This window comes from Notothenia rossii (assembly GCF_949606895.1).
Source record: "Notothenia rossii genome assembly, chromosome: 6".
Taxonomy (NCBI): Eukaryota; Metazoa; Chordata; class Actinopteri; order Perciformes; family Nototheniidae; genus Notothenia; species Notothenia rossii.
In genome coordinates, this window is record NC_136909.1 from 33,953,537 (window position 1) to 33,980,154 (window position 26,618).

A 26,618-nucleotide genomic window follows, 5' to 3' on the forward strand; every position below is an offset into this window, starting at 1 on the left:
TCCACACAAAACATCACAAAAATGTATGCTAATTTCTTCTATAATATAAATGGAAAAACAAAAGGCAGAACAAACTAAGAAAAAATACATAAAAAATGAAAAATATAATAATTATTATTATTATTATTATAAATACAGATGAATGGTGCAAAGACAGTCCATCCTGTGAGGAGTAGTGAAGGACTGAGCTCTCTTTTGGACTCAGATCAAGCAGAAGAAGCTACGCCCCTGACAAATCGCTACAGCATAATGACCTGTGAGAGCTAACAAATATAAATCGTTTTCTCTTGCATTTTTACTGTCATCAAAACAAATGCTCATTAGCCTTTTATGAGGGATTGTGTGAATAATAAATAGATCCTAATTACCCTCTATCACAAATGCAAATGTGGGAATTAAAAGCAACGGGTAGTAAAACAATAGAGCTTGCATCCCGGCCTAATGTTATATGTACAGTCATGAGTTATTGAGCAATTAATGGTTTAAATAAATGTTTGTGTCCAGTTGCTTTACTATACATTATTGTATTCAGTGATTTATCTTTAATCCATCCTGTTCCCACTGAATTAAAACAATTGTCCTGTTTTAATTATTCAAAAATGTTATTCTCTTTCTAGCAGTTCTGCATAAAATGATTATTAAAGCGTTTGCTATTGCTTTGACCTTCGACCATCTGACTATTTATAGACAAATGTTGTTAAGTTTGGCAATTCATTAAGAAATGATGTGCTTCAACCCCGTATTTGTATTTGCTTTATGATATTAGGACTATCCTCATCCTTTATATTAACCTTAGTGATTTGCATATTGTTCACGAAAAACCAACAAACAAAACAGCAGTACAGCATTATAACAGAGGAAGCTTTAAAACAATGGCACTTAGTCAAATCGCCATCACTGTCACATATCTACGAAGCGCCCTTGTCACCTAAATCAGAGGATAACCTATATTTTACACACTAATCTGAGCTAAAGCATGTCAGATGCCTATACAGGGGGCCCAATCCATTGTTCAGGCTGAGGGCTTATCCATGTTTCACATGCTGAGTGACAATGGACTTATGAGTCAGCCCAGTTGGCCTCTGCAGACCTATGATTCTGACTGCAAAGTTACCAGGTTCTTTTCAATGGCAATTCATCTGGTGCATGTGTTGATGCACCCACACCTTCTGTTGATGCATCGTCCGTCCCACACGCGCACGCGCGCGCACACACACACACACACACACACACACACACACACACACACACACACACACACACACACACACACACACACACACACACACACACACACACACACACACACACACACACACACACACACACACACACACACACACACACACACACACACACACACACACACACACACACACACACACACACACACACACACACACACACAGAATGCAAACAACGGGAACTTCAAACAAATATTTAGACATGCAAAACATAAAAGAAAGCTGTCATTGTTTCAACTCAATTGGTTATGGAACCATGTATTAGATATGAAGGGAAATGTCTTTGTAGTCACAGAAAGGTAAAGTGTCACAGTGACAGGGTGAAAGTAGATGCCAAAATCACCTGCTTTACTTACAAAATCAAAAATGTTCTGCATTATCTTGTACCAACTTCAATATGTATGACCAAAACCAAGAGCTTCTGTTTTAGAGAAAATTTAAGAATATGTCTGACACTGTTTAGCATTGTTGTCGAAGTCTTATAATGTATTTAAAATAAAAGATGGTGAACGTTTGTGAAAGTGAAACCTCTTTGATGCAGGTGATAAATGCTGGTGCTGTAAAGTACTTCTGATAAAAGCTGATCAAATTCCCCCATGGCTGGAGATGAGGGGGTATGTGACACTGACCCCCAATGTCAGAGATTACGCTTTGTCCTACAACAGAAAGCCCTTTCACTTACACTCATTTTATATGAGTCTTATAAAAAGGTAGATCACCAATGCGACATTCATTTATGTTATTGTTTGCCAGTCAGCTGCATGTGGATTTACCAGCTCAACTCTAACTGTGTGTGGACTAGATCTGCCTGATCCAGCGGATGGATTATGATTATTATTGCGTCCCAATATCACTTGAGTTGTCACACCCCAATACTTTAGGATACATTACATATGGGTAAATTATTTATATAATGGGCAGACAAAATTCCATTGATATAATGACATATGTGGCACCTTTAGACATATACTGCATTCTGCATTAATTATGCACTTTTTCATTAATTTAGTCTGTAAAAAGTTTAATGGAATTAGGTGGCCCTAGGGGGAGATATCTAAAGTCTGAAAAAATACCTCTATAGGTCCTATTGTGAATTATGAGGACAACACTTTTCTAAATGTGCTCCTCATCTAAGGCTTCAGACAAATCATCCACCTCTGCTTGTTAGGCATACACATCTACAGTATCTCTTTTCATATCACCATTCAAACATATAGGAAAACAGTTTAAGAAAACCCACACAACTCTTTATTTGACTTTATTTGCATACAACATTCAAAGTTCTTTTTGTCATAGTGTTGAAAATTAAAAACATAGAAGCAATTGAGCATGTTAGGGCATTAGTTGTAAAATGCTAATAAAAACTGTAGCTGTGATTTTCATTTTGTCACAATCATATTATTTCCGTGAACGGCCAAATGTTATGTCATGTTAAAAGTTGCGGCCATTGTGTGACAGCATTTTCTCCTTTCCTTTTGTAAAGGATGGTCCAGTGTATACTAAGCTATGGAGATGATAAAGGAAAACTGAAGCTTCTTTATGCCACTTATGGCGCATTTCCACTACAGCGCGGTTTAAGCGTGCCGTGCACGGCCCTTTTTTTTGCATCTCCACTTGGCGTAGTACCGGCTAGCGGGTACTATTTCAGAGTTTTCCTTGCCCCATAACATCGAGGTTCTTAGCGGGCCAACAACCAGGCTGAGTTGGGCTGAGTATGCTAAACTAGAGAGAGAGAATCGCTGGCAAGGGAGCTACAACTACAACAAAATGAACATATTTGATTGAGTGATTTACTTGTAATGCACGTTTCAAAATGATGCCGAAGTAACAACATACTGATACCGGTTAGTAAAAACCATGAGTTAATGCTTTGACAAGTCTGCAGACAGGCGGCAGGCGAAACACCTTTTAAAATGCGTGTTTTCTGAATGGAGATTTGCTAAGCTAACGCAGTATATGTTCCGACTGTCCACACACAACGGCCTATACAGACATAAATAAACCAGCGACTGTATTCGCCATGACACAGACAGTCTGTGGTTTGTACTTGTTTAACTTTTGTCTAGTTTCTGAACAGATAAGAGGAGCTGTGAGCTTGAGTGCTAACAGCTAACGGCTGATGTTGTTTTTCTGTGGTTCTCATTGAAGATGACGTCACGGCTCCGCCTAACACTGCGACACTGCCACAACTACTAAACTGTAATGGAAACGCAGCATAAAGTGAGCCTGTCCTAACAAGGCCTAACAAGGCCTAGCTATACCGTACTAAGCCGAGCGAGGCCCTGCAATGGAAATGCGCCATTAGATACTTTTACTATAGGAACCTTCCTTGGCACAATTGACAATTGCAACCATGTTCAGTGTAATGCAAGGATAGTTAAGGACACAGACATTAACAAGTCTGATGTTTTGATTCTGTTGTAGGCTATTATTGCTTGGTAAGAATCTAACAATGAGTCATATTAACTCTTGGTCAATTCAAACTAAGTTTTATACATTTTTAGCACATTTTAACAGAAAAAAGCCAACAAACATTTGGTTTTAACCAAACAGAGGGTGAAAAGCGAGATAATCTTTTCCCAACAGTCATTGCCAAAAGTAGTTATCAAACTGAATATAGACTTCATGATGGTTGGTTACCTTTGGAGGCACAGAACTAACATCCCACCTGTAGTTAACCCAAAACGCTGAGAGGCAGAAAAACATTCCCATTGGAAAAGATTGTCTTGTTGTGAATGAGACACAACAGGTCTCCGCAGGAAATGCTCTGCAGCGTCTATGATCACTGGCCTGATTAATAGGGGGCTGAATTGGAAATTTAATTGGATGTGGTTACAATTATAAAGCCATTCTCTCCCCGGAGCCGAAACTCTGACTGTCGGATGGCGCAGAGGTGGGGGAAATATATCAGCGGGGGAAACATGTTCTGTCACGCAATAGCCACGTTTTTCCAATAGAGAGCTGTGAGGTGGATCAGATCAATGTTGCCCACAATGGAGCGGTTTAAATACCCAGACTGCTCTCATGAAGACCAATTAATCGCATCAGTTACACCACAAGCAGGTTTTAACACAGGTGAATTTTTTGGTTGTCTAGTCCGAAAATTCTCTCTTTTCTACCCCTTTTAATTTATTTATTTTATGTATCCATAGGGCACAAGATGCTCTTTTTCCAGCACTGTTAAACACACCACACTGACTTGGGAGCTGCATCATAGTGCAACATAGAGTTTTATAGTGAGCCACTGAGCAGCTCCATTGGAGCAGTAATGTGCTGTGCTCACTGGAATCCAATATGCTAAGCAGGGCTTCTGCAGAGTGCAGACATGCATGTTCTCTCCCTCAACATTTCTTCTACGCGACTGTAGTTGATCCATCCAGAAAAATGTTCCAACCGATAAACCCTCTCAGAAATCACTTCCTCACATGCCCCTTCTCTGCAGTTGCAACTCCCCCAAGGCCTCCGGAGGTTGAGAGAGCCCTCTTTTGGTGGGAGGCAGTACTACACCATCACTCTACCACCAGGGTCAGATCTCATCAGTGAAATGAAAATGGCTCTGTCACAACCCAGGGATCATTGTACACAGTTCTGGCACAACCATGCTCACTGTTAGACCAGCGTACATTAGCATCCCAGACATATGTAAGATCTGTGTCATGCTTCTATTCCCTCTCAAAGCTAAAACACGTAAAGAGGATACAAGCTTTTAAGCTGCTTTTAGCAGTCTGAAGCAGCCACCACTAAATTGAGCAATTATTAGATTGAGGCTAAGAAGCACTAATCGTTCACTGTGTTGGTCTGGATCTCTAGCTTATATTGTATTAAACTCTAGAAATTAAAATAACTTCAAGGAAATTGTCAACTTTTTTCATTTTATCTTGTTTTGATAATTATTTTAATTGTCAAATAAGAAGTACCAAAAGGGGGTTATTTAAAGCTGACGCAACTTTTTTTTTTTTTTTTGGCCAAAAACATTGTGTAATGTATACAGTGTCTACAAATATTCCCAAATATTCCCATCACATGTCCTTAAATTACAGGTCCTCCAGCTCTTGTTGAACAGGGAGTCAGTTCTTAATAATAAGCTAACTGAAATAATTATGTTTTTATTTGAGAAATTACCCAAATTCTGCCTAATTTAAAAAAATAATGTCATTACTCATTTTATATGCCACCAAATTGTACCTTAGAGTAGGCTACAGCTAATATAAATCCTCTGCAGAATCATTATGCAATTTTTCCTTAACACTATTGGAAAAACTCTAGAGCTATATGAGATTCTGAATGGTTCTGAATGTAATAGTTTAGAATATTTAGCAATATTTATTAGAAACAATTATTCTATTATTTGTATTAACTTCTTATTTGTACGGCTGTGGCAGGCCCTCCATATAATAGACAAGCCTCATGTCAGTCTGCACAACATGAGGCTGAAGCAACAGTGTGAGTGTGTGTGTGCTGCAGTGTTGACATCCATATGGATGCATGTGCGCACAGAGAGTATAGTGTGCACATGCATTATCAAGTGACTCCTCTGACCGGGCTCATGGCTAGTTGACCATGTGTGTTGATCTCTCTCTTTCTCTCTGGATTACCCTCTGTACTCTCTCTTCTGTACTCAATGAATGTCTCTGTCTCTCCCCTCCCTCTTATCCCTCCCCTCGCTAACCCCCCCAACTCTCTGTTGACATGCCAAGCTGATAAAGAGAGCGTTTCATTTCATGCCCGGCATCGGCATCATGGCTACTCTGCATGAGCTGTTCGTTCGTCAGAGCGTAGGACAAGAGAGGAAGATCCTCAAGCAGCCAGAGCTGCAACATATATTATAAAGTGATACATTTTAAAAAGACAGAGAGAGAGAAAGAGAATGAGCAGCAACCTACATAGGTGTGCGTCAAAAAGTAATGTCCTATATAGGTGACTATTATTAGAACAGGTCACCATCTGCAAGATAAAGCAAAGGGGATAGGGGGGTGGTGACTTTGGAAGATTATGCTCCAAAACAAACAAACAAACAAACTCATTAACATATGATAATGCTAGCTAAATAGCAGACAAAGCTAAATGTAATGTATGTCCTAAAATTACTTTCATTTGGGTCTCTTCATGCTGCTGTATATTATGAATTGTAGTTTTGCTTTTTTCTTGGATATTAAAACTATTTGTTTGAGCAGTTTGTTTTCCTCAGATGTAGCCTCCATGCTTGGTATAATCGGAAATCTTTCAAATTTCTTAATTTTGTAGTTTCAGCATTTCTCATGGTAACTAATCTGGCCTCCATTAGTAAAAGGAAACAAGAGAAATAAACTATAAGTGACGGTGTCAAACAACCTTTTAAAATATAGTTATTTAAAATACAGAACTAGGATTTTTGCTTATTGCCCTAACCCAAACATTTTTTTCTCCTAGGAAGCATAAATACAATTCAAACATGCATTTTTCACAAAACAATATCTCTTGAGTCAGAGTGCAGCAGCGGCTGAGCAACGCTGCATAAAAAGTCAGACCTTTGCAGTCGCTCCATTGTTCAGCTAATCAGAGTGGGTATGTTGTTCTCAGAGCTAATGTCACCTTGCTATGAAGGCACATATTGCGCAGTGTGAGAGCAACTGATTTTCAGCCCACACAAACAAAACAGATGTTGTGGGTGTCAGGGGTCGGTGTGCAAGCTGCAGAGGCCTTAATCAACTATTTAAACAGCTGAGAGCTAATGACGTCATTACAAACACAGATTAACAGGCACTTTCAGCTCCCTCTGGTGCGACTGCACACATTTTAATGTTAATTCATCTCATTATAATTGTAGTAAGTTATTTTAACTGGTGCTATGCTAACAGTGTGTTCACTTATTCTTATAGCAAGTTTAAGTTTACATTGGTTTTATAGTGCGTCATGTCTGCTGTGTGAGTTCTTATTCAAGTGTGTTAATTGTGATTTGTCAGCAATCTTTAATTAGGTCACCAGGTCAAATCCCTTCACATCCATTTTCTTCTGTAAATTCTGCTTGTTAAAATCTTTGTTGAAATGCTAAAAAAGAAAAGAAAAGCAAGCCAAAGTAATGTATTGGTAAATGTTTCGGTTTCTTATACAAATATTCTGTTTACATGCCATTGTATTTTATATTGCAGTTTATTGTCTTATCTTGCTTATTGTTAATACATCCATTGTATCAATTACCAATACCATAGGTACCAAAAGCACTGATATAAACTTCACAACCTTCATATTTCAATATAACGCTACCTCTCGCTTAAAAAGTTAAGTAACGTAAGTTTAAGAAGCATAAAAACTAGCTGATGTTAGCTGGCTATGCTAGTGCTGTTATCAAACTAATATTAATGTAAGCACAAAAGCAAGAGGAAAAATAGCAAAAAGTTTAAGCTAATAACTTCAACGTAAGCAAACTCATAAGGTGCTTTTTTTGGTGCTGGATGTTATATGACCTAATTTGATATGTCCAGCTCCAGCCTGTATTTCTGCAGCCAGATATTTCTTTTAACAGAAACTGTGACTGCTTTCTGTGTGGATCAGGTAAGACAGTCTCTGTTAAAACTCATCACCCTCAGGATGCTCGTACACCACAGCATATGCACCTTCTTTTCATGTTACTGCTTAATCTTTCATTGTAATTGCGCCCTCTTTTTCCTTAAAGCATGGAGCTCTGATTCAGACTGATTGGTGCTTACACAGCACACATGTACAGCAGGTTGTGTTTACCTAAAAATCCCTGCGCAAACTTTCAGACAATTAAAGAACACATCGAGGAGACGGACAGACAGACAGACAGACATTCAGACATTCTACTGTGTGTTCCCAGAGCCTCCCATTGGCTGCGATAACAGTAATGGCATCGACTTCCAGTCCCATTAAATGACAGAACACTGTGGCGGTGGGAGAAGGATATATCAAAGAAGTGAGACGGACAGATCGAGAGGAAGGGAGAGGGAAACAGAGCCTTGGGGTGTTTCAGTCAGTTTGTCAGAGAAACTTAACGGCCACCAGAGCTCCAACCTGCGTCACTTTGAATTCCTGGTTTCAACACATGATATCTCCCCCCTCCCTCAAATGCCCCTCCACCCTGTCCTGTCTGCTTGGAGATAGAAGATAGATGCCCTTGCTGTGAAGTAAGGCCGTCTGTAACAACATGTAGACCTTGGCAAATGATTGATTCCCTCCTAATTCTTTCAAATAGGATGTATGAGCATGAGCATGGTGGAGGGTGGAGGGGACTGATTGGTGGTGGATCTGATGGGTGTGGTTATAGAAGAAGAAAAGGGGCGAGGGACAATAAGTAGGCCACCCTGTGTCAGGTAAACTTTGGGCGTGTAGCTAACTGGAAGTGTCAGGGTGGCTAAATGTTGAGCTGTCGCTGTTGAACAATGGGGTTTAAGATATGGCCTTAAAATGTAATGCTAGCATCACATCGGAGAGACATGAAGAGGGGGTGGAGGTTGAGGGTGGGGATTTGATAAACTCATGATCTATTTTGACTTTTGATTTTAATGTCACAATTCGATTAGCCATACAAGAGTTAGATTATGGAGTCTTGATTTCTAAATATGAACAGCTAATGGTTTTTATGCCATGACAACTATGATTTGAATTTTCTTTTTAAAGATCTGCTTCATTGTATCAAATATAAAACAAGTGGCATATTGGAACCGAATTAAGGCCATGTTGTCAAAGGAATATGCTATGCTATGCTATACTACTACTACTACTACTACTATTACTACTACTACTACTTATAACAATAAGATGCTTCTGGTCGCTACCATGTATCAATTTTGAGGTTTTTCATTTTATAAGTAAGCGGCGCAGTAGAAAATAAGAAATACCGGGATAATTGTTTATCTGGTTTATTTAGATCTAGATTTAGATTATCTATTTAGAATCACAAGTGTGCCATCTTTAAATTTGACATTGTGTTAATTTAAGCCTGTTTCCTGCAGGGTAAGGGTAAGGATTAGGGTTAGGGTTAGATTGCTGACAAATAATAATAATAATAATAATAATAATAATAATGGATTAAATTTTTTATTAGAGCGCTTTTACAGGTGCTCAAACCGCTTTACAAATTACACATTACACATTACACATATTAGACATGTAAGAGTCATTACTGTGGACATTACCCACAGGAGCAAATGCGGGTAAAGTGTCTTGCCCAAGGACACAAAGGCCTGACGCAGTGGCGGCCGAGGTGGGATTCGAACTGGAGTTCACCATCTGATGACCAATGCTCTAACCACTGCGCCAAAACCACCCTGTAATAAAAATAAAAATAAATAAAAATAAACCAGTAACAAATCTTTCTTGCCAATGTCAAAGTGTGGTACCGGTTGTTGGTAGCAGATAACATTACGTTTGTATTACTGAAGGAAGAAATATGTTGATTTAACAGTTATTTCTGTAAGTCTGCCTTCTACTACCAATAAGCTACTGTATACCAGTGTCTATTTCATCTAAACAATTAACCATTTATTTCTAAGATGTATTTATTTCCATTGTTCTGTGTCTGTCTCTCATTCAAGGATATGATGTATTCTTGATTAATCTTGCATGCAAATCTCCAATTGGATCTGCTGAGCACAATCATTGATACAATTAGGTGTGGGCTGCAATTCAGAGGTCTGGACCCAGGTTTCAGAGGAACTTACGAACTGCTGCCAAAATGGTTGAGGTGGCTAAATAACAACATTATAAAAAAAAAAGGCTAGAATAAAGGGGTTATTGGTATGGGGTGGATGTTATTCAAAAAACATATATATTATAAATATTATTCTGTTTCTGAATAACTTCAGCTACAACAACTTATAAGCTACAAATCAGGCAAGCATGTTAATTTAACATCACACAAAATCCCTGCAACAGAGCATTGACTTGCAACATGACCTACACTATTTTATTATTCATTGCCATAACTACACTGTAGCTACTGTGCATATGACAATAAAACCCTTGAATCTTGACTAATTAAACAGCTTAATTTAGTCACTAACACGCACGCACGCACACGCACACGCACACACACCTGCCAGATGTTTATTGGACACAGATTGCTGCAGTATATTCACGCTAAGATCACCCAATTGCGTTAAAACACAGTCTCTGATTAAAACCAAATAAACAAAACAGGTGACCAAGTGATCTACATACTGTACATATATGACAAGGCTGAGGGATAAAGGCCAACAGAACTAACACCACTGTGATGCAGAAAATGGTAATTTTCATCAATCATAAAATAAAATACATACGTTCCAAGAGCTCAGAGTGTCTTAAATAGCTTTTTTATATTCAGTCAAAAAGCATAAATATTAAATGTACACTGCTAAACAATAGAAAAATACAAATTCCTCATAATTGAGAGTTTAGAACCAAAGCGTTATTGATATATTACTAAACGGATAATCGACACCCAAACCAATTGGTTAATAAATCCTTTTCATCATTTCATTGTCACAATATTTGTATGTTCGTTTTCCTTCCAGCACAGAGTCTCTCGCTGTTCTAATAAGTCATGTAAACGTTTGGGACAAACAACAGTGATCCAGGGCTGGTCTACAGAGACTGGGCATCTGCCTTCGTTAATCAACGGCCCCTTCCCCCTCTCTGAGAATCGGAATAATGAGTCAATTAATGTGCTGAAACGTCAATGAGAGATAGCAGAGAGAGAGGGGAGGGGGAACTGGAAAAGACAAGAGAGACAGGACGCCATGTGAAAAGGAAGGGATTGAAAGGCAATACCGAAGAAAAAGGGTGTCGATAATTGACTGTCCTGTGTGTGTGTGTGTGTGTGTGTGTGTGTGTGTGTGTGTGTGTGTGTGTGTGTGTGTGTGTGTGTGTGTGTGTGTGTGTGTGTGTGTGTGTGTTTGTGGCAGCCAGCAGTTGTTTGCAGTGCACTGCTTTGTTTTTTCTTTTAAATCACATCCACAGAGCCCCAGCACAGCGTCCATGCATGACTGATAGTCACGGCTGACACCCGCCTCCCCTGGCCTGTCTGTCTTAAGTGAGGAAGCCCCGGGTTTAATTGCAAAGGGCACATTGGAAATGAATCATCAGAGAAACGAGAGAGAGGGGTAGAGAGAGAAAGAGTGTGTATCAGTGACACTAAAGTGGTTTACTTTTAGTTAACCAGTTCTCTAGTTTATTTTCGCTCATCATGCATTTTTCTCTTTTTGTGAAGTATAATGTCTCAGAAGACTCAAATGATTCATGGTTGATTGACATACATATTTTTAAATGTTGAAAATCGACTTTTGCTTAATCTGTATCCATACTGCACTAGCACTAAACATGGTTAATTTGTGAATATGGCTACATTTTTGATTTGTTCATAAATGTTTGTGTTAACTGATCACTATTGTACTCCTGCACTACTTATGTCAGTTACAATTACAAGCTAACAACACTTGTAGTGCTTGAGTCATTATTGTGCTACATGTAATAGACAAGCAGGGGTAGGACAGGCCTACTCCTGAAGCTTTTAATATAATCAGTGATTTTATTCCTGAACGGGATTATGGAAGCATAATTCATTCACAAAAAAAAGTATTACTTAAAGGTGCCATGTTATTCTCATTTTCAGGTTCATATTTGTATTATGTGTGTCTACTGTGACATGTTTACATGCTTTAATGTTCAAAAAGCTCTTTTCTCATACTGCCTATGCTGCAGCACCTTTTTTCACCCTCTGTCTGAAACCAGAGCCAAGTATGCTCTGATTGGTTAGCTGGCCAGCTCTGTTGTGATTGGTCAACCGCTAAGAGATGTCCCGCCCCTTAGCCTATCATGTAAAATGTGTTGGGGTGCTAGCCAATTGAAGCACAAGTGTTACGTAGTGATGTCACAATGGAAGTAAAGAAAGGAGTCCAATGGAGGCGTTTCAGGGGGAACTCAAAAAGCATAACAAGGCCTCTTTAAATGATTACAAACAAACCAGACCTAATGTATCATTAATTTATTGTGTTACATTTGCTGTACCATCAAGGCTGGGACCGGCCTTCTACTGGAGCTTTTGATATAATCAGTAATATCATCCCTGAACAGGAAAATTGAAGCGTAATTCATTCACAAATTAACAAGATTATTATCTCAAATCCCAAGAGGAGTTCTAAAGAGCTCGATACCACTATTGAAGATTTACACACAGTATTACCTTAAACATACATTTAAACATTGGACTTGTACAAGTGCTGTATTTCAGTCTTTAGTGATTTCCTGCAGATTCCCTCAAATTGCAATCAGTCGCCTTCTCAGCAGTGACACATTTTGATGAGATTCTTCTGATTTAGTTCATTATTCGATGTGACCATGGAGCAAGCGGAAATTGGTAATTTCTGACACATTTAAACAAGGTGACCAGTCAATATGGTAATATAAATGTGATGGGTCAAACCAAGACAACAGGCAGTAGTGAGAACCCTGTTTGTAACACTCACCACCTTGTCTTTCTTACAGTTCTTTCCCAGTTTCAACCAATTTGTAGTCCTAACGCTAAAGCTTAGATAAAATCACAATGACATTATTAGGGTTCTTTTCTCAGATCTGAAAAAAAATAGTGCTCCTCCTGATTGGTAAACTGGCCTATACAGTAAAAAAGAAAAAAAGCTTTGAGCAGCTCATTAAATGGCCTTTACCGGCTGTTATAGCTACCATTATAATGCTTCAGTCAGGGCAAACTGCACTTACCCACACATTGTCAAACATGTCACCGTAAATGCTGTGAAATAGAACAGAACAGATCATGGTTTAGGTCAAATCAATTAAATCAGTCAATACTTCACTTGTGAATGTCTAAAGTTTGTATGTGTCATAAAAAAAGCGTTTGCAAACAAATGACCCAAATTATTAACTAAATGTCATCACGCGAGTCCGCCTTAAGACAATGGTGTTGACTCGATGCTGTGACTGTGATGTCGGTTTTTTTTGTAGCCTACCGTTAGGTTTTTATTTCTGCCGATTGCATTGCACTTCAAAATTCACAAGGTGTTGTTAACATCTGGAGATGATCCTGCTGAACAAAACTTTTTACTTTCTTAAACAATTTTGCTGTAATATACCGAAATCCAATTGGGAAATCCCATTGCTTTTTGTCAAAGGAGGTCTTGCGAGCTGACTTCCGGGTCGGCCTAAGAAATACGTCATTACTGCACCATTCTATACAACTGAACTATCAGCTATCAAATTAGCTGATAATATTCCAAGCGGATGTCAAAGTTGCGCTCTTTAACCTGGGAAAAATCTGTTGGGTTGTGAAAAAATCTGCATACCCACAGTAGCGCACACATGGGGCATTAAGAGGCGCTGTTATTACAAATTGGATGTAAGTGTAATTACCCCTGTTGCTAATTGTCCCTCGTGAACGTGGCACTGCCCATGCTATTACAATGCGCAGGCACTTCAAGCTCGCTGATCAATTATTTCCACTCTTGAATAATTAATAACTGCTTAATTGTCCACATTGCTGGCGAAGAGTCAGGGCCCTCATTTACATTGTCGGTGGCAGCGTGAGCTCTGCAGGACAATTCTTTATTCATATTCTTGTTGAGCATGATGTTTATCTGAGAGACGCTGTTTCTCATTTCAACGAAACACACAAACGGAAATCACAGAGTGAAGACATGGTTATAATCCACAGCCACAGTGACCTGGGCGATCAATTATTTAAAGCCCATTTGCCTTTGAATCAGTCACTGACACACTGCACCGGCGACAGAGGCATGTACAGATACTAGCAGAACACCAGGGGGTCCGGGCCCCAGTGGAGCTTCAGGTTCAGTTGCCTGCACACTTACTCTCTGGCTGTCACTAAGAGTCACCGACGACCTTTAATGCTCCCCACCCCCTCGACCACTTTCTGAAGCTAAAGTAAATTAGCTTGTGTCCCTGTGGAACTCCTTTACAAGGCGAGGGTCTTTTAAGATACAGCATATCGCATGAACGCGTGATTGTAAAATGGAAGTAAAGTCGCTGTAGCGTTCAGAGCGAATCAGGAAGAACAGGCAGGCGGGAGGTGATAGCAACAACACCGCGGGGTATAGGATAATGACTGGTTACGTGTGGGAGGCACCTGAATGAGTGTTTACAGCACTGAATATCACCATACAGACAGGTGAGAGACTCAAGAAAAAAGTGAACAAATTAGTACATTTTTCTCTACAAATGCTGATGTCTCCATTCATAACGAATATGAAGGGATAGGAATCAGGCTCTGGCCTTCAGAAACACCAATACTCAATTCAAGACCAATAGAGGAATGAACGCTCCAGATTGTTTGTTACACCATAAAAACATGGCAGGTGATTGGATGAAGCATCTGTCTATCAGATCTGTATCTGTATTTCAGATTTTCTGACTTTGACTAATCAGATCTACGACGGCTGACGGTTAACTGCCATTCTTTGCCACCTAACTGACACCCATAGCTGCCAGAAGCTACTCAAATGTTGCTCAAATTGGATTTTGGTTTGATATTGTGATCACACAGTTCTCCTGAAAATCTTGTGAAGTCATAATAATCCAGATGCCGTTTAAGAGAGGCTGTCCATCCCTCCAGTAGAGTATCAGATGATTGACTGTGGTGAACATATATGAATATTAATCTTTTTTTTTTTACTGCATGCAAAATTCTTCATATATTGTGTCTTTTAGAAAAACAATCCCTTTGATATTTATAATTATACATTATTTGCCCATTGCCAGAATGATTTCTACATCAGCATCAGTAGTTCTGAAAGATGATGCACTGTATTTGAAGTTTTCTTGAAATAGATAGAAGAGGTTGAGTAGCACCTTGTCCTCTGGGCATTAAATCAAATACGTTTATTTCACTTGCTACAATTTTGTAATTAAAAACGCTATTACTTTCGGCCAACAATTCCAAAATCTGTTGAAACTAGAGCCATGCGCAAGGAGTGATGATACCTTATTTAACTGAAAAAACTCCTTAAATAGCACTGTGTTGCATTGCTGTTGCCATCCACAATAGAGCCCTTCTCTTGTTTCGGACAATATATTTCATCAGTACACTGAACCTGTCCAGTGTAGTTTATTTAAAAGAAACATGAAAACTGCATTTTCGATACCTGGAGAGAAGCTCCATGTCAGGCAAATGTCACTGAGCATGCTCAGCAACAATTTGCTACTGAATTCAACTCATAGGCTTTTAAAAAAAAACATAATATTCAACATAAATAAAAACAGTGACTTTCAACACAACACATAAGTCTGGTTTTGGTATTGTTATGGGATTTGGAGATAAAATAATATCAGTTTATCCTTAAACTGTGTGTAAAAATTACTGCTTTGCTTTTTTTCTGTCAGTTTCGTAGTAGGGCATCTTCACAAGACATCACTGTCCATGCTCTTTAGTTTTCATTCATGTCATAAATAAGGACTTCTGTGTCATTTCCTTAAATCCATTCAAATGCACCAACACAAACTACCAGAAGGCGAGACAGGGAGGCTTTGAAAGCACTTTTCCCCATCCAGATGTTGGTGACATCTCCCAGGCCATTCAGGCCTCACACAGACAGGCTGAGTCGCCCAGAGACCGCAGAAATTACATGAGGAATAAGAGCCAGATTGTGTGCTTTTCCATGCAGGCTTAAGGGAACAGTGGGGAGGGTGCTTTAATAGACAGTGTGCGAGGTGGTGCGATGGCACTGGATCCATGGCAGCTGTTTCCTTCAATGTTTCATGCTCATAGCCACAGCTGCTCTCCAAATGAGAGTTAATATTGCAGGGGGGCCGTCCACCCTGGGTTGAGCCTTGTCGCATGGTCTGAATGTCAAACTCCGCCCAGCAGGGTGACACCGGCTCAAAGGACACACTGTGTGTTTTCTCCCCTCGCTCCTCTCTTGCCCTCTCCTCCCTGTTGATGTGTCTTTCTGCCTCATTGGATCTTTTTCTCCCACCTAGACAAGGGTGAAATCTGTATTTTTCACGGGGACAGCAATGTAGTTTCGGCTTTTAATGAAAAATAAATGAGGGAATAAAAGATGGCTGTCTAGTTGTAGCCTGTCTGTTGGCATTGGGATCATGTTGTGTGTTTTTGTTGGCAGTCTCGGATACTCATGTTTCATAGAGAAGCTAAAATGTGGCCCCTGCTCCAATGTTCGTTCTTATGCAGATTCAGGGTTTGTACACATATAAGAATACACAAGGTGGACATGAGTATTTGAAACCATCTGGTTTACACTATGTAATGGTAAGAGTAGAAGCATGTTACATTGGCAGTTATTAACTGCAACGCCGCCGCCTAAAAGCTTCTCCTGTTACTCCCAATCTGTCATGTATAAACAAATATAATTTAGCTCAGGTGGGCCAGTTTGCACACAAAAAAGTGTAGATGGTCTAAAAGCTTAAAGGAAAAAACAAACAGGGACAGATGTTAAATCCTTTGAGTTTATTTTCCTTCTGCAAGGGCGTCAGTTAGAATTGAAAAGTGGTGGGGACATAGAGTCAGAAGATATTGAAATGGTCTTCAACCTTTACAATTATAGGCATGTAAAGCTGGAATCGGTATGACGTTTGAGTTGATCATTACAAAGGTCAGGAAATAACAAGGAACTGTATCATGAACTGTTTAAAGTTACTGATAAGTGCATGCATGATTTTTTTGGGCCAACTGGTAATAAACCCACTTCTTAAAAGTTGTATCATTTCTCGGTGCAGGCCATTGTGCAAAACAAATTATGCTTTTTGAAAAAAGTAGTGGGGACATGACCCTAGCGTCCCCAGTGTAAATGACAATTTATGCGAGTATAATGCCTCAGAAGACTTGAATATTTAACCAGCAATTTATTTAATCTGTATCAATTCATCACTAGCACTAAACATGGTTCAGTTGTGAATATGGCTACTGTTTGGATTTTCATTCTCCAATTTGTGTGTGTGTACAAAAGTGATCACTATTGTACTTCTTTACTACTGCTGTCGGTTAAACAAGAAATGTGTGCAAATATAATTAAATATATGGCAAAAAAGACCCCAATATTCCAATTGAGGTTTTTGAAATGCATTAGCTTTTATTCTGGATATATGAAAGCATCTATGTCAACACAGCTAGTACCTCCCCGTCCACACGACCTGCACAGCAGACCTGTGTTGCCTCTGAGCTGATAGTATCTATAGTGATAGATGTAGGGTGCCCCTCGACTCTCTGTTGTGTCTCGCTGCAACATCGGGCACTAGATCCCTTTGGACTGCCACGCACACACAGTGGTGGCAGTGCTGAGCTTGATTTGAAGTGTCCTGTCTGCAACGGTGCAGCTGCATAAAGGAAACAGCTGCTGAAATATCACAGGCGGCCCCCCCGTGTCTCCTGGTATCTATCAGATACACACACAGTGGCCAGCTCAGCCTGGAGAGAGAGGACACAACAAAGACATCTGCAAGATGGCCTCGGACACACAACCCCAGTGATGTGCGCACTGCTGTGATGTCGTCTTCGCTGGGTGGATGACAGGCGCTCCGCTGTGATGTGCCCTTCTCTTGGCTTTATCCCACTCCTGCTGTTCCTATTTTTTATGTTGTGTGTGTAGAGACTGACACGCAAACAGGAAATTATGTCTTTGTTGGTAGCATGAAGAGTTGATTTTGAAGCTTTATCTTTAACTGGGTTAAGGATGGTCCAGATCCTCGTTTCCTGTCCTCGTCCTCTTTGCTGCGTTTTGACCAATTGTTCTGATGGTATACTTCCTGAAGATGTCACTTCAGTTCATGTGTGTTTACATCTTGTGTCTCAATGCAACCCTATACATCCTTGGAGATAATCTTGAAAACACGGTGGGCAGCCAAAAGCAGATGGTCAAAGACAATTTCTGACTCAAATGGCGTCCATCTTAAGAAAATACAAAACTGATACCACTTAGAGTGCAACTTAAAAAATAAAAAGCTATGCGTTGATTCCAGCTTTATCTTTGTTTGTACTGTACAGTGACAATTTGAGTCTATTTACATTTTTCCAGCACTTTTGGTTTGTATGACTTCTTATGTCAGAGCTGAAAGGGTTAGTGTAACCCACTGGACCCTTTTAAACTGACTAATGGGTACAACAATGTTTGATTTTGCTCCACAATTGAGCATAACGCTGCAGAACATGGTGCTAAATCATAAACTCTGGGCAATTTTGCCCAGCCAATGCAGGCTGTGAAAGGATTATTTTTCTCAGATTATTTTTTTCTGACAACATTATGGAAAGGAATCTGACAAGAAATAAAATACCTTCCTTTGCCTTTTTCTTAAATGGTCTGTTTTTTATTTTGTCATTTCACTTTTTGCTGGAAGTGCTGGCATTGTCCGAATGTGTTGTGTTGGAGTACAGAAAGTGTAGCTGAGTGTTAACATTGTTGAGGAGATGCAAGATTTCAGAACAATTTTAGAATTTTTAACAAGACTTGGCTAAACACAATAACAGAGAGGGTAAAGTGAAAGTAAAAAAATAACGTCTTATATACATTATCTCTTGGCTACTTTCCATCCGTTTTAGCAACTGCAGTGCCTTTGCTAAATACTGGCCAATTTCAAAAAATTGTTCTCCTGCTTGGTCACTCCAAAACATAGGGTTAAGGTTGAACATTACGGAAGTTAACCTTTAAAGCTCAAATTTACATCAAGTTCAAAATCCCTTTGAACAGCTTGAGTAGGTTAACGCGCTTGCTCCAGTTCATTCTCGACACACTTTTTTTTCGATTAAAAAGTTTACGTTCAATACAAAATATTTCAGTTAATAATTTAAAAGGTAATTCAAAATTAAGTTTTTCGTGAATATTCTTATTAGCTGAGATATAAACATCTCACTGGATAGTAGTTAAGTGCAAAATAAAACATGATGACTTCAAAGACCACCCGTCTTGTAAGACAAAACAACGCCTGTGTTTCAGTCATTTCCGCACCTTTGAACAATTGGTGGCATGAAAAAACTGTAAAAGAATGGTGGCCGACAGGTGCAAAGGCGCTAAAACAGCCTAAAGCATATCCATTAGGAGAAACGTACTGCGGATTAAAAAACACATACAAATGAAGAAACATCTTCACCAACTTAACAACACATGTGCCGCACTTAACATTCAACAACTTGATGAAAAATGCGAAGATTTAGTAACAGCGCTGTGGAAACGAAACACTGCAAATACAAAACACTGCAAATGAAAAAAAGCTGCAAGAAGCACAAAACACAACAGAAACAGGGAAACTAAAGAAGTGATGCACAGCACACAGCTGGGACCGGAGCTCTTGTTGACGACCAGGGATTCTAAAGTTGGCCAACTGTCACTTTTGTTGCAAAGTTACCTACAAAGTTGTATTAGCTTTTTTAAACTATCACATGATTCCTCCTAATATTACTGCAGTTTTGCTGTAAGCTAATTAGCTAACCTATTAATTGTTATTTAACGCTGTGCAGGTTTAGTCAAATTGGTGAAGATGTTTCTTCATTTGTATGTTTTTTGGCACATTTTTGCTTTTGTATTTGCATGGTTTCTGAAGCTGCAGCGTGTTTCTCATAATGGAAATGTTTTTGGCATTAAAACCTGTTGGCCACCTTATAAAAAGTATTTCCTTTAAAAAAAGAAGATGAGCAAAAGCTGACGTAATCACTTTTTATGATACTTTGCTTATGTGTTTGATAGATTCATGACACCACAACGTGTGATGAGACACACACAATGAGACACAACAATATATTATCAAACATCTGGTCAGTAAGAATGAATGATTCATGTCCCATTACACCACATCATAGACCAGTAAACACTCAAGGTTTTTGTTTCGCCTCATCAGCTGTTTAATTCTCAGTGGGAGTCTTAGGTTCCTGGAGTCTTTCAGCTTTCAAAATACCATCTTATGACACTTCTAAGGGAAACAGAACCCTCTGCCAAGTTATTTCTCATAGACGTATACCCCCACACCTGTTGCGTTACAGCTCCTTTGGGGTTTTGCGATATTGCTGACAATTACAAGACATCAAGAAAAGTCAATGGCATATGGACCCTACTTGAGCTGCTTTGGTGGAGTTGAGCTGAACCAGATGTTTTTGGAATCAAACAAGTTGAAAGGTGGAGTGTGGTATTTGACAGAGGACCCCCTGATCCAGACAATTCAAAAGCTTTAATGATCTCACAGAAATGTGCTTTTCAACGCACAAAGGTTCCTCTTACTTCGAACAGGTCTTCCTGACAAAACGGGTCTATGTGTTCATTGTGTGGTCATTCAATGTCATTCTTGCTTTTACATTAAATATCTGTCCTGCATATTTTTGTTGAAAGAAAAGTATTAACTTTAACAGAGCTTATTTGAACTTCTAATGTAGCAAAAATTACAAGAATTAGATACCAGATTCTCTGCTTTGTCTTGGGTGTGATGATTTTTGGGTTAAAAAAAAATGAATTTGCATCGCATTCGTAACTTTAAAACTACTGTAATTATGTCCCCCACTTATTTGAACTTAAACAATTCAAGTTACTTTGTTGCCTAAACATAACCAGATACTAAGCAAACACTGCCTTTTACCTGGTCAGTCGTAATCATGCACACTAAACTAATTATTCAATAATGGAAGGTTTTTAACTCATATTTGGAATGTATAAAAATCAATCCATACTTATCGTGTATGTTGTGCTGTGACCTGCATGTAATTGTCTGCAAAAGCTAAAATCCCAAAGTTCCCTCCAGGGGGAGTTTCTCTCCAACACACTCCCCCCCTGCCTGATAAGCCTCCATTGGACTCATTTGTTTACTTTCTTATCATGATGACATCACTATGCAACGCTTGCGCTTCCATTGGCTAGCGCTCCAACACATTGTACGTGATAAGCTAAAGGGCGGGACATCTCTAAGCGGTTGACTAATCACAACAGAGCTGGCCAGCTAACCAATCAGAGCAGACTGGGCTCTGGTTTCAGACAGAGGGTGAAAAGAAGTGCTGCAGCACAGGCAGTATGAGAAAAATAAAGAGCTTTTTGAACATTAAAGCATGGGAACATCACGAGGCACTAGGGGTTTCACAACTACCAATATTTACTAGTCGACACATTTTTCAAAATAGTAGTCGACTAGTCGTTACGTCATAATAAAGACACACAAAGAGAGGTGTACAACTCTATTTTATATTGGAACTCATACAGTAACATTAAACACTGCATTTTAATTTGTGTTACATGGCAAAGTAAATAACAAACAGTAACTGGACTCACCAAAATCGACAGCAAAAAACTCTTGTTTACATAAATGCCACGTAAATCCAGTGCGCAACACTTTATTCGCTGTCCTCCACGATAACGTCCACCTTTCCAAATTTTTGGTTTGGTTTGAACACCAACGCATCGACATGTGAGGGAAGGAGGCTTAACCGCTTTCGGGTGACAGTGTTGCCTGCCAGGGAAAAAACCCTCTCACTCGGGGTGCTTGTGGCTGGAATAGCCAGGTAGCTCCTCGAAAGCGGGGGAAGCGGTGCACGTTTTCTGCCCACCACTCCAGTGGATTATCCATTGTGGGGATATGCGGTGTCCGCTGGCAGTAATCCCGTAGCTCATCATCCGCATCACTGTTGACCCGTGTTTTCTTGCTGTTCGTTTGCCTCTGTTCAGTGCTGACGCCGGTCCGTTGCTCACTGGTGCTAGCATTACTGCTAGTGCTAGCTGTCGGCAGCGGGTGTTTCATCTTCAGATGGTTGCGCATAGCAGATGCATTTGTATTGTACTTCAGTACAGCTGTACACAACTGACACTTCACTGTGGAGTTGGTTACATCTTCGTTGAAGTACTGCCATACATAAGAATGTCGGACGTGTTTTGGAGCATTTTGCAGCACCTCGTTTACCTCAATTCTTTTCAGGACTAGTCGACTAGGGCCTACAGCGCCGACTAGTGGTAAAGGTAGTCGACTAGTCGATTAGTTGGTGAAACCCCTACGAGGCACAAAATAAAAATATGAACCTGAAAATTAGCACAATATGTCCTCTTTAACTGGCCACTATGTCAGTGATTCATCACTGAGACTGTATGTCTGTGTTCTAGAGGACCATTTATTTAACGTCTGGCAATTTTTCTAAGCTACTTCTCACATGCCTTTTTCAACAAAGAGAACAAGATCCCTTTGGGGCCGGTTTCCCATGTGGCAGAGTCATATAGAGCATCTCAAAGCAGGGTGACGCTGAGCTATATCAACAGTGACAAAAGTATATTGAATAATTATCTTTGGAATTAATACATTAGCCCAAACTTAAGTAAATGTCAGCAGATCAGGATATCTGCAAATGATAGGGAGAGCAGAGCAGAAATGTGAGGGAAGTTACGCTTCATTAATAACGTCTTCCGGCTAATGTGGGCAGATGAAATGATTCTTACAGAGAGCTGTCATTACAATCACACTGGTCATCTTAGATATCTAATTCACTGCTCACAATTGCAATCTTCCTAACTAGATGGGGGGCAGACAATTAACTCATTCAGTGGTGATTACCTCCAGGAAGGATTTCGACACCACGCATATTTGAAACAGGAAGTTTCGGGCTGTATATCATTAACTGGGGAGAGCTCCCCAAGCGAGGGACCATGGTTGGAATCCTGCCTGGCACCATTTGCCACGTGTCATTCCCTCTGTCTCTCCCTTCAAATCTTATTGAACGGCGAGCTACTGAAAAGCGGTAGCTCGCGGGCAGCTTTTCAGTAGCTTGCCGCTCGATAATCGATTATAGCGTAGTAACGTTGCTTCTTGGTTTTTTCGGCCGCGGCTGGACAATAACTTTTTTTTGTTTTTGAATGTTTTCTATGACACGAATATCAAATTGGTCATTGACGCAAGGAACAGATGTGACAGCGGCACAGAGACACAGGGATTTGTGTTTTTTTTTAAAACACTCGTTATCGTCATGTCAGGTTTTTGGTGGATTTAATCAAGTTGTGGATTGCAGAGTTTGAATGTCCTCTTGCTATTTTTAGTTGATAAATATGCAGCGCTGTCCCTGGCCAACTTGAGGACCCACACAAAGTTATATGATGAGGCCCTCTGTTCCGCGATCGTCGACAGGGGAGGGGTGCTAGTTGAGCCTCGCAGCCGACGAAAACACAGATGCTCCGATGGAAGGTCGGCTGCTTTGTAGCCACTTCAACCACCAGGATTTTGAAACGCACGGGTGTTCGAGGGCAGGCACCCCTTTATCCACTCAATAAATAAAGAAAGTGAGTAGGCTACAAAGGACTGTTGGCTCAACAATACTAAGACAACAGTACAAAGAATACTGAAACACTACTTTTATTTTGAACTCAGTCTCAACCACTCGGACTTTTCACAGACTCAACTTAAGCGTCCTTGACTCCAGTGCTGTTTCAAAGGTTAGAAATCATGCACTAAAAAGGTTGAATTTGAATGGATGAGACAAGACGAGTGTTGTCGCCATCTGTACAATCATCCATAGTTAACCCCACAGTGAAATGTGATTGATATTTCCTCTGACACGAACATCAGTTTGTCGTGAGCTTAACTGAGTCGCACACCTGAACCAGACCCTGCTCGCTAAAAAAGTGTGTTTACATTATTCACTGGTATGAATAAAGCACTCCAGACTCTTGATTGTGCAGCATATGTGAGGCTTAAGTTGTGTTCATCTGCCAATCCAAACATCTGTTTAGCCACAGCCGCACTGGAGCCATGCTCTGCAGTGACCCAGCCCCTGCCGCTGGGGCAGGAGGATGAAATATAGATGACAAGAATGGAAAAGAAAATACAGAAGTGAGTTCAGGGCGGTGGGTTATTGATGATCCCTATCCTGTCTCTTGAGCTGCTCTCCCTATTTTTCCCTTCCCAGAACTTCTCCATATTAAATGATGGTTCCAGGGTCAGAGGGTCTTCATTTCTGGTTACAATTAAGTATTGGTTGCACGCAGTGATGCTAATCTATAACATACATTATTGTTGTTTTCCGCAGGCTGAGGAGGTTCAACATGGACTGCATACTCTGCAACTTCTACAGGTGCACCATAGAGAGCATCCTGACCTTCTACAGGTGAACCATAGATAGGATCCTGACCTTCTACAGGTGCACCATAGAGAGGATCCTGACCTTCTACAGGTGCACCATAGAGAGGATCCTGACCTTCTACAGGTGCACCATAGAGAGCATCCTGACCTTCTACAGGTGCATCATAGAGAGCATCCTGACCTTCTACAGGTGCACCATAGAGAGGATCCTGACCTTCTACAGGTGCACCATAGAGAGGATCCTGACCTTCTACAGGTGCACCATAGTGAGCATCCTGACCTTCTACAGGTGCTCCATAGAGAGGATCCTGACCTTCTAAAGGTGCTCCATAGAGAGCATCCTGACCTTCTACAGGTGCACCATAGAGAGCATCCTGACCTTTTACAGGTGCTCCATAGAGAGCATCCTGACCTTCTACAGGTGCACCATAGTGAGCATCCTGACCTTTTACAGGTGCTCCATAGAGAGAATCCTGACCTTCTACAGGTGCACCATAGAGAGGATCCTGACCTTCTACAGGTGCACCATAGAGAGGATCCTGACCTTCTACAGGTGCACCATAGAGAGGATCCTGACCTTCTACAGGTGCACCATAGAGAGCATCCTGACCTTCTACAGGTGCACCATAGAGAGGATCCTGACCTTCTACAGGTGCTCCATAGAGAGAATCCTGACCTTCTACAGGTGCACCATAGAGAGGATCCTGACCTTCTACAGGTGCACCATAGAGAGCATCCTGACCTTCTACAGGTGCACCATAGTGAGCATCCTGACCTTCTACAGGTGCTCCATAGAGAGAATCCTGACCTTCTACAGGTGCACCATAGAGAGGATCCTGACCTTCTACAGGTGCACCATAGAGAGGATCCTGACCTTCTACAGGTGCACCATAGAGAGCATCCTGACCAGTAGTGTAGTGGGGATTTTTTTACTGGGGGTTTTAATTAGGTCATCCTAAACAATGGCACACAAGTGCGCACGCGCGCAGTGCACTCACAAAAAGGGCAGACAGGTCCACAGAAACTACCGGTATGCTTAGTCCTACTTTAGTGACTGTACTGCAAAAAGAAGACGGCGCTGCGCTCAACACACACACAGACTCAAAACCATGGACACAGAAACAATTTATAGGCCTAAATAGCATAAGCTACAGTATTGCAATAAGCAGACAGCGCTGCTTCTCTCTCTATCTCTCTATCTCAACTTTCACACAACTTTGGGAATTTCGTTTGTTTGTTATGAGTTTTAAATAGATTTTAAAACTCATAACAACCAAACAAAATTCCCAAAGTTGTCCTGATATTAATTTATTAAATAAACAAAACGAAAAATATAGCCTACTTATGCAAACAACATTGAATCTGGACTTGAAATTATTCTGATTAGGCGTAGCCTACATTGCAAATAAGCAGACAGCGCTGCTTTTCACACACACACACACACACACACACACACACACACACACACACACACACACACACACACACACACACACACACACACACACACACACACACACACACACACACACACACACACACACACACACACACACACACACACACACACACACACACACACACACACACCTTGGGTTTTGAAGACTTATAAATCCGAAATGGATGAAACAGACTTTGCAGCCCAGTTTCCCAGCTTTGCAGTCTATCCACGGGTATGCCTCTTGTTTCCTCCACCACATCTCCTCCGTCAATACCACTGGGAAAGGTGAGCTTGAGCTAGCTAGGGGAACGTTGCTGGCGCAGCTGACGTTAACGTTAGTGCTAGCATTATCCACGTCTTTAGGCGGCTCTTCTGATGATGTAGTACTAGTAGCAGCTTCACTTGTAGCTTCGGTGCTGCTACCCTCTTTCTTCTTGTGAATTATATTCTTTTTGGAAAAGAAGTAAAGTAAAAACATGTTAGCCTGCCATTATAGAGCTTTTTCGTTAGCGTTCTTGAGGGAAAGAGCTGCCGCAAAATCGGCGGGCAGCGAGCTGGCTCGCCGTGGGTGTGTCAGTGACACACCCCCAGCTGACACACCGCCAGTCACGAGCGTGATGACGAATCATAATCTTTAAGGAAATCGTTTTTATTTTGTATTATAATTACTGTGAAATGTATTATGTTTTTGTCATTATTACAACAAATACACACTTGCAACTGATAACAGAGGCAATGAATTTATATTTATTAGACTATTAAAAAAAAGATAAGTGTCCAAATAAGTGGGGGTACGGCGTACCCCCGTGTCCAACGCCCACAACACCACACTGACCTGACCTTCTACAGGTGCACCATAGAGAGCATCCTGACCTTCTACAGGTGCACCATAGAGAGCATCCTGACCTTCTACAGGTGCACCATAGAGAGGATCCTGACCTTCTACA

General features: G+C 40.4%; 1 protein-coding gene across 1 annotated transcript in view; it reads right to left on the reverse strand.

Moving 5' to 3' along the window:
• Window positions 1-25,940, reverse strand: part of LOC307043404 (uncharacterized protein) — an 86,451-nt gene extending 60,511 nt beyond the window's left edge. Inside the window, exon 1 of the mRNA XM_079687832.1 lies at window positions 25,821-25,940. The gene's annotated coding sequence lies outside the window, so the exon portion shown is untranslated. The remainder of the gene's footprint in view (window positions 1-25,820) is intronic.
• Window positions 25,941-26,618: the final 678 nt, after the last annotated feature.